This window comes from Saccoglossus kowalevskii, chromosome 14, assembly GCF_978046115.1.
Source record: "Saccoglossus kowalevskii chromosome 14, keSacKowa6.1, whole genome shotgun sequence".
NCBI lineage: Eukaryota > Metazoa > Hemichordata > Enteropneusta > Harrimaniidae > Saccoglossus > Saccoglossus kowalevskii.
Window position 1 is genome coordinate 20,828,999 of NC_140654.1, and position 10,825 is coordinate 20,839,823.

A 10,825-nucleotide genomic window follows, 5' to 3' on the forward strand; every position below is an offset into this window, starting at 1 on the left:
TCAGGAAAGAGGTGAGGGCATAATGTTCCCAAAGATGGAGTACGGATAGATTTTGCCATGACTGTAGCCCTGCAGGTATGGCTAATGCCAGAAAAAGATGTGAAAACAATAATGGGTGAAGAATGTTACTAAAATAGCAATGCCCTTGTATGGAATTACTATTGGTTTATATGTCACGTGAGGTAATAAGAACAAACATGCAGTCCATAAGCCTGAGTTGGAGTGAACTGTGGAGTGCAAATATCCATTTGCGACCACCAGCTGAGCCCAAGAAAGAGGTTATGACATCTGAGAAGTGATTGCTGTATGCCGGAGTCAGTTGGTGGTTACAATGCCAGGTGCGGAGTTTTGTGTGTAGCATCACCTGCATTGCCTCAGCATTAGCTGAACCAAGTTCTTATGGTTGTCAAGTGCCTCAAAATATATGATACCTGACATGGGGATCAGTGGTTGAAAGAGTGTACAAGTTCTTTGAATGGGTGCAGACTTGATAACAGAGAACACATAGCTGAGCATGCTGATGTGGAGACTGCCCTTGAGGAATGGGAAAAGCTAGGTTTGAGAAATAGTGTGCTGCACAGATCCAGTAAAGCTGATGATGCACTGAAAGATGACAAGAGATGTGGCGAGAAAAGTGCGATCCTATAAAAGTGTGCCAGGTGCAGAGTCACTGCTGATGGGAGAGCTAAATTTCCATCGGTTAATATCAAGATTACAAGGTCACTTGAGATGTTGAGCATAGATTACCGCACTCTAGAAAAAGGCTGATCGGATATGCTAATGAGAACTCACGACTTCACGTGCCTTAGCTCTACCTACAACGAACAAAACAACAAAATTCGCAGCAGAAACACGAGTAAGTCAGACCATGAGTGAGAGGAATTTTGAAATTGGAGTGATACTAACATCTATTTGAAATGACATGTGTAGCCAAGTCTCATACAAGACAATGACTTCCACAAAAAAATGGCCAACATGAGTGTTTCAATGAGAATTTCCTCGGTATGTTAAGGTCTTTGATTGAAGAACAGAATCAGGACTGGTGACAGCATGTTGGACCTTTAGTGCATGCATAGTAATAACTGTAGAAAAAGTGGTGTAACAGAATATCTCCCCTTCCTTCCTCATGTATGGCAGACATGCCAGGCTGATGAATGCAAGTTAGCATATGATCATGTTGAGAAACGAGCAGGCCAATATAGAAGAAAGATTAGATACCTTGAAACATGATTTCAATCCAGAATCTGTTATTGAGAGGAAAACATGGGATAGCAGAGGGGTGGTGGAAGGAGCCTGAATTGGTTGTGAGGCCAAACTGTCCAGATTTCCACGTCATAGGACTTTGCACAGCAACATATTACTTCATACCACACCCTACTGTACAATATTAAGATAGACATATGAGGCAAGTTATAAGGAAGTCATTATTCAACTGAATAATGGTCCGAAGCGGAACATGACAGCAAGCTAGTAATTCCATTCAGTAGTAGCATTTGCCGCCCCCGGGGTAAAAACTTAACAAACTTAATGGTCCAATTAAGGTTCATTTAGTAAAGTGTTCTATATGACTTAAATATGATTGAACAGCCCATAACGGGCATTGAAAGCATCATTTTATCTGTTTGTGAATCAACAGCATATATTCTTACACAAAAGATGGAAAATATCGCAATCTACATTTCACAACATTTGCGTGTGAAAATTAAAAAACTACAGTTAAAGAATCATTTATTGACAATTTATTAGGCGTTTCATGGATCTGCACATTGTTTCAGCAACTATTAATGAATTAATTATTCCTTGTAAAATATTCTAATTTAACTTTGTATTTTATATGTATATTTCAATAAACCTGTCGAAACGTTTAGCAAAACTTGGCACTTATCGTTGTAGTTGTGTTGCAGACATTGCATACTATTAGATATGCCAATGAATCACCAATATGTACAATACAATAGAAAGACATAGCACATTATCCAAATATTGAATTGTATACTAGCACTCCCGCTACGAGATATTGGTGGCTCTTTCATCTCCACTTTCTGAGCAACAAATTTGCTGTGTAAACCAAACGGCAAAAGTTCAGGCGAAATCGCCCTGCCGATCTCGGAGAAATCCTTCGCATCCAGCACTATGACCATTCCTGTAAAACGAACGTAACTCATTAGGTTTACCTCGTAAAACATAATATAGCTCGAATTAACTAAGGTAAATAATGTTTGTCTATGTATTCAGGCATCGTGAATGTTCGTATTGACAGTTATTGCTCATTAACTACATAAATATGTTGCATTAACATGGCTATCATATACATCGGTTTAGAATACAAAGCTAGCGTTACCTGTCTCAGTATGTGTGTCCAGTACATCGACAAGTACAACACCATCGTCTTCGTCAACGGCGTCAAGAGTAGGGACAAATATTGGCTCACTTGTTATCAAACCATCGTATGGACCCCAATACAGTGCTGATTTTGTTTCAACGTTCAACTGTGTGCAATAAATAAAAAATATTCATAACTAATCTCCATGATATGTGTATAAATATAATATAATTGGGTTCGTGTTTAAGTCAATATAAAGTCAACGTCAGCACACCTGTGCATAACTTAAGATTGAACTAATACCAAATTATTATGAACATTTAAAACTCCGGTCCCATAAACCTATGTAAATGATTTATTCTTTATTCAGTAAAACGACGCCAATTTGATGTTATGTCCCACATTCACGGTTATTGGGTACAGGGTATTTATTTAATTTATATAATATATACATGTTCGTGGGCACTTGTATATGTAGACAGTTATGGTTTAACGCTGTTTACATTTTGGAATTCTAACCCAGGTGGAACATACTAAAAATATTCTTAATTTGCATAACTAACAAGGCTATAAATAATTATTACAAAATATAATTAGTGTAAAAGACGACGTCGGATACTACTAGTATTATATTTACTTTACCACTAATTTACATATTGAAAAGCAATAATCGATCCGTTGATGTGATAGATGTGACCATTTTATAAGTGTCCATAAAAGCTGTACTGGGTGAACGATTATACACATAACTCATTCTCCCAACTTGTATTTTGTAGTTATTAAGGAAAGTTGGAAGTTGATTAGCTTATAAGATTTTACTTATAAGATCCACGTTCTCTTGTAGTTTTGCTCATTGAATTGTGGATTGTACGTTTAATTCACTTAATCCTTGAAAATTACAATTGATAGTTGCACCAGAATTTCATAACGAAACCGACTCTCAAATTTGAAGATGATCAAATAAAACATTTTGGGTTATTGTAACCAAAGGAATAAAACTATTTTAATTGAAATTTAAAGAATATTTTGGAAAAATAAACATACAACATGTTCCATATTTGAATTTGGTTGAGTTCGTGGGCTAGTTAATATAATATCCAAGTTGAAAGGAAGGAAAAATAAATGTTTGTGTTATTGTAACCATACGACATAAAACTTGAGACGGAGTCAACGACGACAACAACAACGAAGACAAACATTATTCCCTAAACGTAAATTTGACATAATTTCTGGGAGCTAGTCGAATTTGAAACGCCTTCACCAACTGAATTACCAAAACGTAGATAATACATTTCATAAACTCATGTATGCTCTGGTCTTTTAAAATGTGTAGCATGTTTTGTATGTAATAAAGCTGCATTTAAAAAAAACCTGCGTTAATACATTAACACCTTCAATTCATTATTGAGGTGGTACATTTTGTTGCAGTCGGAGATAGATTCTGAAGACATTTGTGACTTAACTGGGGAATCACAATTTCTTTAGTTTGTGACGAAAGTGAGGCTGTACACCAAGATAAACAAGCGAATGTGAATAGCAAACAATAGGTTGTTAGCATCCATGTAATAATCGATGTTTACTGACAAAAGATAACAGTGCGAGAAGAACAACAGCAGAAAAACAGTTCTTGTTCATTACTACCACTGGCGGGATTTAAACACATATGTATCTTGCCAAAGAGACAACGGGCTCATTGTATTCCCATTGACCTTGTATCGTTGCGATCACTAAACTGCATTGTACCATCCTTGTATAGCATACAAATAATTTATCAACTTACCTTGATAACCGTATTTGGTACTGGGTCTAAGCTGCCATGTACGCATACGTGTAGGGTTTAGTGTTATAATTATAATAGTTGATGGTTGAAAAATCAACAACTTGATAGCCCGATGGATAAAGATCAATTCTGTCAATAAGCGTCCAATCATTCATATCAACTACAAACCGCTCTACCACTGTTCTCTTTGTGCCCTAGATACAAAAAATGATTGTAATATTGCAAAACTTAGTCAGAAAGTTTGTCAAATTATAATAGTAGCTATAGGCAGATCGCCAACATTTAATGTATAGTTGTGTTCAAAAATATTTGCTTGCATGAAACATTGCAAATTGATGTTTATGAAATAACTTACTGGTCCTGCTACAATTTCTTCCAAATCGAAATATCTGTATACATCCCACGAGTATGTCAACATATCTAAGTACATTTTGCCATCCAGTTCATAAGAATTGAGCTGCAACACACAAATTAATCATCAATTCTTTTGTTTATCCACATGTATATATCTCAATAGTGATAGCTTATTATCATGATTCTTTACTTTTTCATCAATCGATATTTTCCCATTATACAATCGTCAGATAATGGACAAAACACAGAATTATTCGAAGAGTTAACTCTGCTTTTGTATGTTATATCAAAAAACAATATTCGTATTCGTATAATACATGGCGGACTATAGCATGTTCAATCAAAATATAAAAATCTTTGCAATTTTTTTTCCGAATTATTTGTGTAAACAAAATTTAAATAAATATCAAATTGCAGAGGCGGCGGGACAAAATTTGGTATGGTGGGGCGACATCTGCTCACTATCCCTGCATTTTTAGAGGCAAATTTTGCTGACACAAAAAGTTTCAGCTTGGTTTGGGGGAGACGCCGGTGCCACCGCCACTGAATTTTGATGTTTCCAGTATATACATTTTATAATAATGAATTTATATGGATAATGCTCAGAATAAATTATCGTGCTACTGGCACATAAATTTTGACACATCATGTTGAGATTTGAGAATGTGAACTGCACTGATAACATTCAGTTTTAGGCCATGGTATAGAAGAAAACTACGTCAGAATACAAGCCAATCATCTGTATAGCTTAATTGAGTTATTGTGTTAAACTGATCATTCGGCATATAAAAATATATATAATATATCGCCTGATAAATTAACTATAATGTTAACTGATGTATCTAAAATAATGTTCAGCCATATATCAGTTGTCCAGTCTTTTATACCTGATGTGTTATAAACAACCCATCTGGTGTGGAGAATTCGCCTACTACTTCATTGGTTTTACGGCTTATGAAAACAAATCTCGTCGGAATATCTGATCGAAATTCATAACCGGTCAGGAAGGTGGGCAGTACTGGGTCATCTGGGTCCGACTCTGAAATAGGAAATTTGCAGTCAATAGTTTATGTTATGAACGCTCTACCAATTACAATTGATAACATGTTCAATGGAAATAAACATTTATTTTAAAACAAAATTCAACACAATATATATATGTTGTTGAGCCTGTTTTCTTATCTCCCTCGGAAGTCACGAGCAAGAACTGATCAACCAGTGGTTTTAATGAATGCACAGTGTAAAATTGTTGGGAGTCCAATATAAGACTAACGTGAAACCTTATACACCTAGATTTGGGTGAGGTACCACAACGTAGTCACATAGCGACACTTAATGTGATGGCACACTACACCATAATACCTAGTATTACAGAAGCCAGTAGTGCTTGCCAGAAAGCCGTTGAACTTAGACATGTTCAACTTCCACCCACTTCTAACAATATAAATTGGCTAACAATTATACCTAATAACAATAGTTTTCAGTTTAACAACAATAACTAATGCGTCTGGCAATATATGGACATAACTCCACACATTACTATTATCATGTGCACCATCATCCAACCACTTCGTATAATTTATGTTTCATAGATGACATATTCACCATATTTGCATACTATTTTATAAATATTATGATTTCAACTACCGATCGCACGAGACCATTACATATACTATATTACACTCAGATGTCAAAGTTCATATTTATCCGACATTAAGTTGATCTGAGATGGAATTGTTGTCAACGTTCAGTACGTAAAGATGAGAACGTGTTACTTGTTTAATATTGAAGTTTTTGATGTTAAATATGTCAATATTCACTCAAAACTAGCATTTAATAGAGTACCATAACTACAAAATAAATGATCACATAACATGCAACATTACAAACGCAATATATTTAATCGCATGCAAACAATGTCAAAAACAATACGTAGGGGAGACAAAGACACAACTGAGAACCAAATTTACCAACCATTTTGCAAAAGTATTTCAATAGCATCAACCATCCTAAAAACGACATGTCATTTATAAGCATAATCAAAATAAATAAATAAGACAACAAGCTACGCAAGAAATAGAATCTATTTCGATAGAAAAATGGCTGCAAGAAAACTACCCATACACTAAGGAATCAATACTGGACAGTGGGCGAGCATCATACGCTAAGAGCCACCTATCAGCTACTATCGGACACTCCTACACCTGCGGCATGATATTTTACACCATTTGTAGTCACCGAAGAAGCCAACTTTTAGGGGAGAAAGGTTGACTCCATTCAATCAAGTGAGCAGTAAACATACAGAGTGTTGAGATGCAATTCCAGCGTATACACTGTAATATACATTGTGCTGTATGCGTAAAATTCCGTTCAGAAAATGTGCGAATTCTTAGCCGCTTTTTTGAATTATTCCTACGTGGCAATAATGTTTTTCAAAGGGAATCCCGCACTATGATCTCCCGAACCAGTTGAATTTTACAATGTCTATAAATTGTGTTCCAACAATTACATAGCTTTAAAGACATGTAATAATGAATATTAATGTTGAATATGGAAACCACGGTAACAAATGTACATCGATTGAAAAAAAAACCATGAATGATAAGCAAGTACACATATGTTAAAGATTTAAGTCCATGATAAATAACAGAATTGTTTTGTGAAAAAAAAGTGAGGAATAATTGTTTATTCAGTCCTTTACTTGTTTATTCTGTAAAAAAATGTCTGATTTTTTGGTTATATCATTTTGTTATACAAATACAAATATAGTAAACAATATAGTCAACTCACGTAGGTTTTTGCATACATCCATGAAAAAATTCGATGTTGGAATAATAAAATAATTTTCAGTTATAGCAAAAGAATGGAGGTAACCACCGGGTAGATCAAAGTCGGGGTAACCATCATCCACGCACTGGCTCAGATTGAAGGGACCGCCTGCTAAGTAAGACGCTAATGATATCCGTTCGTCATTCTGGATTTTATACACCATTCGCCTTTGAATATATTAATAAATAACATTTATTTACGACACAACAGAAAAGCTTAATAAATAAATTATTTAATTAATTAATTGTGTTGTACAAACACAATTATATTGACGCATCAGTTGTTTGTGGTTTATTTTTGGAAATCGTTTTCGGACACGTTATTTTTTACATTTGAATTTGTGGGCAATTCACTCATCTCGGACACATCCACACAAAACATGGTCTCATGCCTATTGAGCATTTGTTTGCAGAGCCAGTGCGCCCTCTGTGACACAACAAAAATATGCACTTATATACAATATATCTTACTTTATATTATACATACCACGCATTGATGTTTTCACTATCACGCATATCAAACATGAGTGCAGAACTATACAGTGTTACACCGTCAGCATCAGTGTGTTCGTGTGCCGGATTATTCAAGTTCACCATATATGGAGGCAGCCCGAAGTTAACATCTTTGAACGGATATGTTCCCTTGGTGTCAAGAGTCTCAAGATCGATCCATAGTCCTATGAATGACATGTTAACTTGTATATATTCAAGCACAGGCAATAAGGAAATTACATACAATAGATTTGCGAGAAATTTAGCCTTGCGCTGTGGTCAAATATACGTCAAAACAAACAAAATGAATTGTGCGTTTAATGTGCCTCGTTCGTCGTGCTGTTGTAGCTTAAAAGCGCTGTATATGTCTTATTGAAACCATGTCCAACATAACTCCATAGCTTTATCTCAACATAGCCTTAACCAACGTAGCTTTAACTCCAATATTACAACCCAATATTTGTCGTGTTTTACCACCGTAGTCGCACAGTCCTAATGCATAGACATAAATATTTTGAAAACTATACAGGTAACTAACCGAAACTAGCTTCTGTCACGGTTTCGACATTATCTCCAATCTTCCAGAAAGCAATATTTGGATTAAGGGCAGAATAATCGTTGAAAACGGACCATTTCTCGAACTGTTCCTGGTGCTACATGAGAACGTGAACTCAGATTAATAGTAAAGACTGATTGAAACATTGTGTTTCTTTATAAGTCAGCGTGAGGTTAGGTTCAGTAATGTGAAAATGGTGTAGATATGTGGGACATTTCTTTCAAATCGACTATATCAAATCTGTAAAAAGCAGTTAACAATGTCATTGAATGAAGAATACAAATGAAAAGAATATCGATGATGTCAACTGCGCATGCGTCACTTGGACTAATTTACATCATTACTTTACTGGTATAACGAAGGCTGTGCGATTTATTTTAATGAATTTTCAATTCCTATCACAATTCAAGTGACCGAGTACTCCTGTTCACTCAGATACGATTTGACTATGCATTAACTAACTATGCATTTAACTATACATACAATAGGAGAATACGTCGTTGCCCAGGCGACCTTAGATACGTCCATATCCCACTCGTAATAATCCCACGTTTTATAGCTTTGAGTCAAATAAAATCTGGAAAAAATTAACATACACCAAAGTAATGCGGTTGCACAGAAAATGCCTGCAAATTTGTCTACAAATAGCATAAATCTAGCTTCATGTTGACACATAGTATTCACAGCTTGTGATAATGGATCAGTTTTGATGTTTTTTTTACATTTTTACTGTGTTATTACAATTTATTTTTTATTGTTACGTAATAGTTTTGTATTTATCCAGGATCAGATTTATTCTTCAAGTTAGATAAAGTTGTGTTAAAGGAAGGTTACACCGCGTATGTGTGACATTTGTGTTGATAAACATTGATTTAGCCAGAATCCACGGCGCTTTTCTAAAAAAAATACCAGTACTATTTTTGACCTGGGTGCAACGTGCACTAAATACCACCGGTGACTCTTTCTTTACCTTCCAACCACCAAGGAAATTGTACAGTTAAAGCTTAGAAACGTATTTGTTTATACTCGTTGATCTGCGCAATAGTCAAAATCGCCATCTTGTTTCATGTGCGACTCATATCTCGTGTATGCGTGGCGCGACGACTACCATTCAAGCTATCAATTTATACTTTGATTTGATTTCAAACATACACCCTGAAAGACGTGAGGCTGAATATAAATAGATATTATTGATATTGAGCATAAAAGAGAACAACACAATATCGTAAAAATTGTACAGGCAAGGTGTTGTAGAAGCTGCCATCCATTCATGAATTGCGTGTGAATTCCAAAATGAACTTTGCAATTTGTATATATCAAAAAGTAACTAAATGATTGAGCAATACACTCACACAACTCTAAGAAGAATTTTAAATCGTGACATATCGATTATCATTCTGTCACATCAATCGAAGTCATATTTATTTTTTGACATGTTCATCTAACTGTACTATCAACAACAACGAAAATATGGGGGCAAAATATCAGGAATAAATAAAACGTTGCTGTTAAGTTTCAATCTTGCGATCTCAGAACAAAACACGCGTCATTATAGGATGCCTGGTTTAACACGAGACAATGCAAGTTAACTCGCTAGTTGAGACCTAATCGCGATTTAATCATTTTATTACTGCAGAGAATGTGGGTGAATCGATTGATATATAACATACTTAGTTCCGTATTCCACCATACCATCACGCATTTTAAACGATGCCACTGTTCCTAATCCATCAAACGCGTGGGTAATTTTGGATCCAAGTTCAGGGTTACTCCAGTTACCATATGTACCACCAGACTGCTTTAAAAAGTACCCTGTAAAATTTGGTAAGTGTACGTTACTGAAAAATTACGTTTTAATCACGACTTTATTAACTAATTGTACCCATGAGCTTATGCGTAACATTAAAGGGGGACTCATAGCGACGTATACAACGCGTGTAAAATACATTGTTTATTTACATAAAATCCGAACACGCGCTGCGCGACGACCACCGCCCTTTCAATACTTGTCATACCTTCAATCCAGTCTGGTATCTCCCCATGTATTTCAGTCGTCATATACGGTCTTTCCCTCGAGATTGTCCCGAAGTAAGTATCGTATATGTTGTCTGGTACATCCCAGCAATTTGCCATAGATGCAAACAGACATGACACAATCATTTTGAATAGCATACGAGATAACATCCTGAAAGCAATATGACATATGTTAACAGGAGTATCAGTAATCTTAACGTGTTTAATGTTTCTGTTAACATATAACATATTAAGTGCAACGCTCAAAATCTCAGACGAGGTCAGTAATGTTATCAGTTCTTTTTAAGCTCAGACTACTAATACAACAGACTGGCAACGCCTATTGTTTAAGGTGTTAATGGGCTTAATTGTATATGCTAGGTGTGCCACGCTAAGTGGTATTGACATAGAAACCGTCGAAGTTTACCGAACAACGAATATTCTGCAAATTCCGCGCTTTATCGGAAATTGTCTATTTC

The 10,825-nt window shown here is 35.5% G+C and overlaps 1 pseudogene; it reads right to left on the reverse strand.

Moving 5' to 3' along the window:
• Positions 1-777: 777 nt before the first annotated feature.
• On the reverse strand, positions 778-10,493 carry LOC146734557 (beta,beta-carotene 15,15'-dioxygenase-like; annotated as a pseudogene).
• Positions 10,494-10,825: the final 332 nt, after the last annotated feature.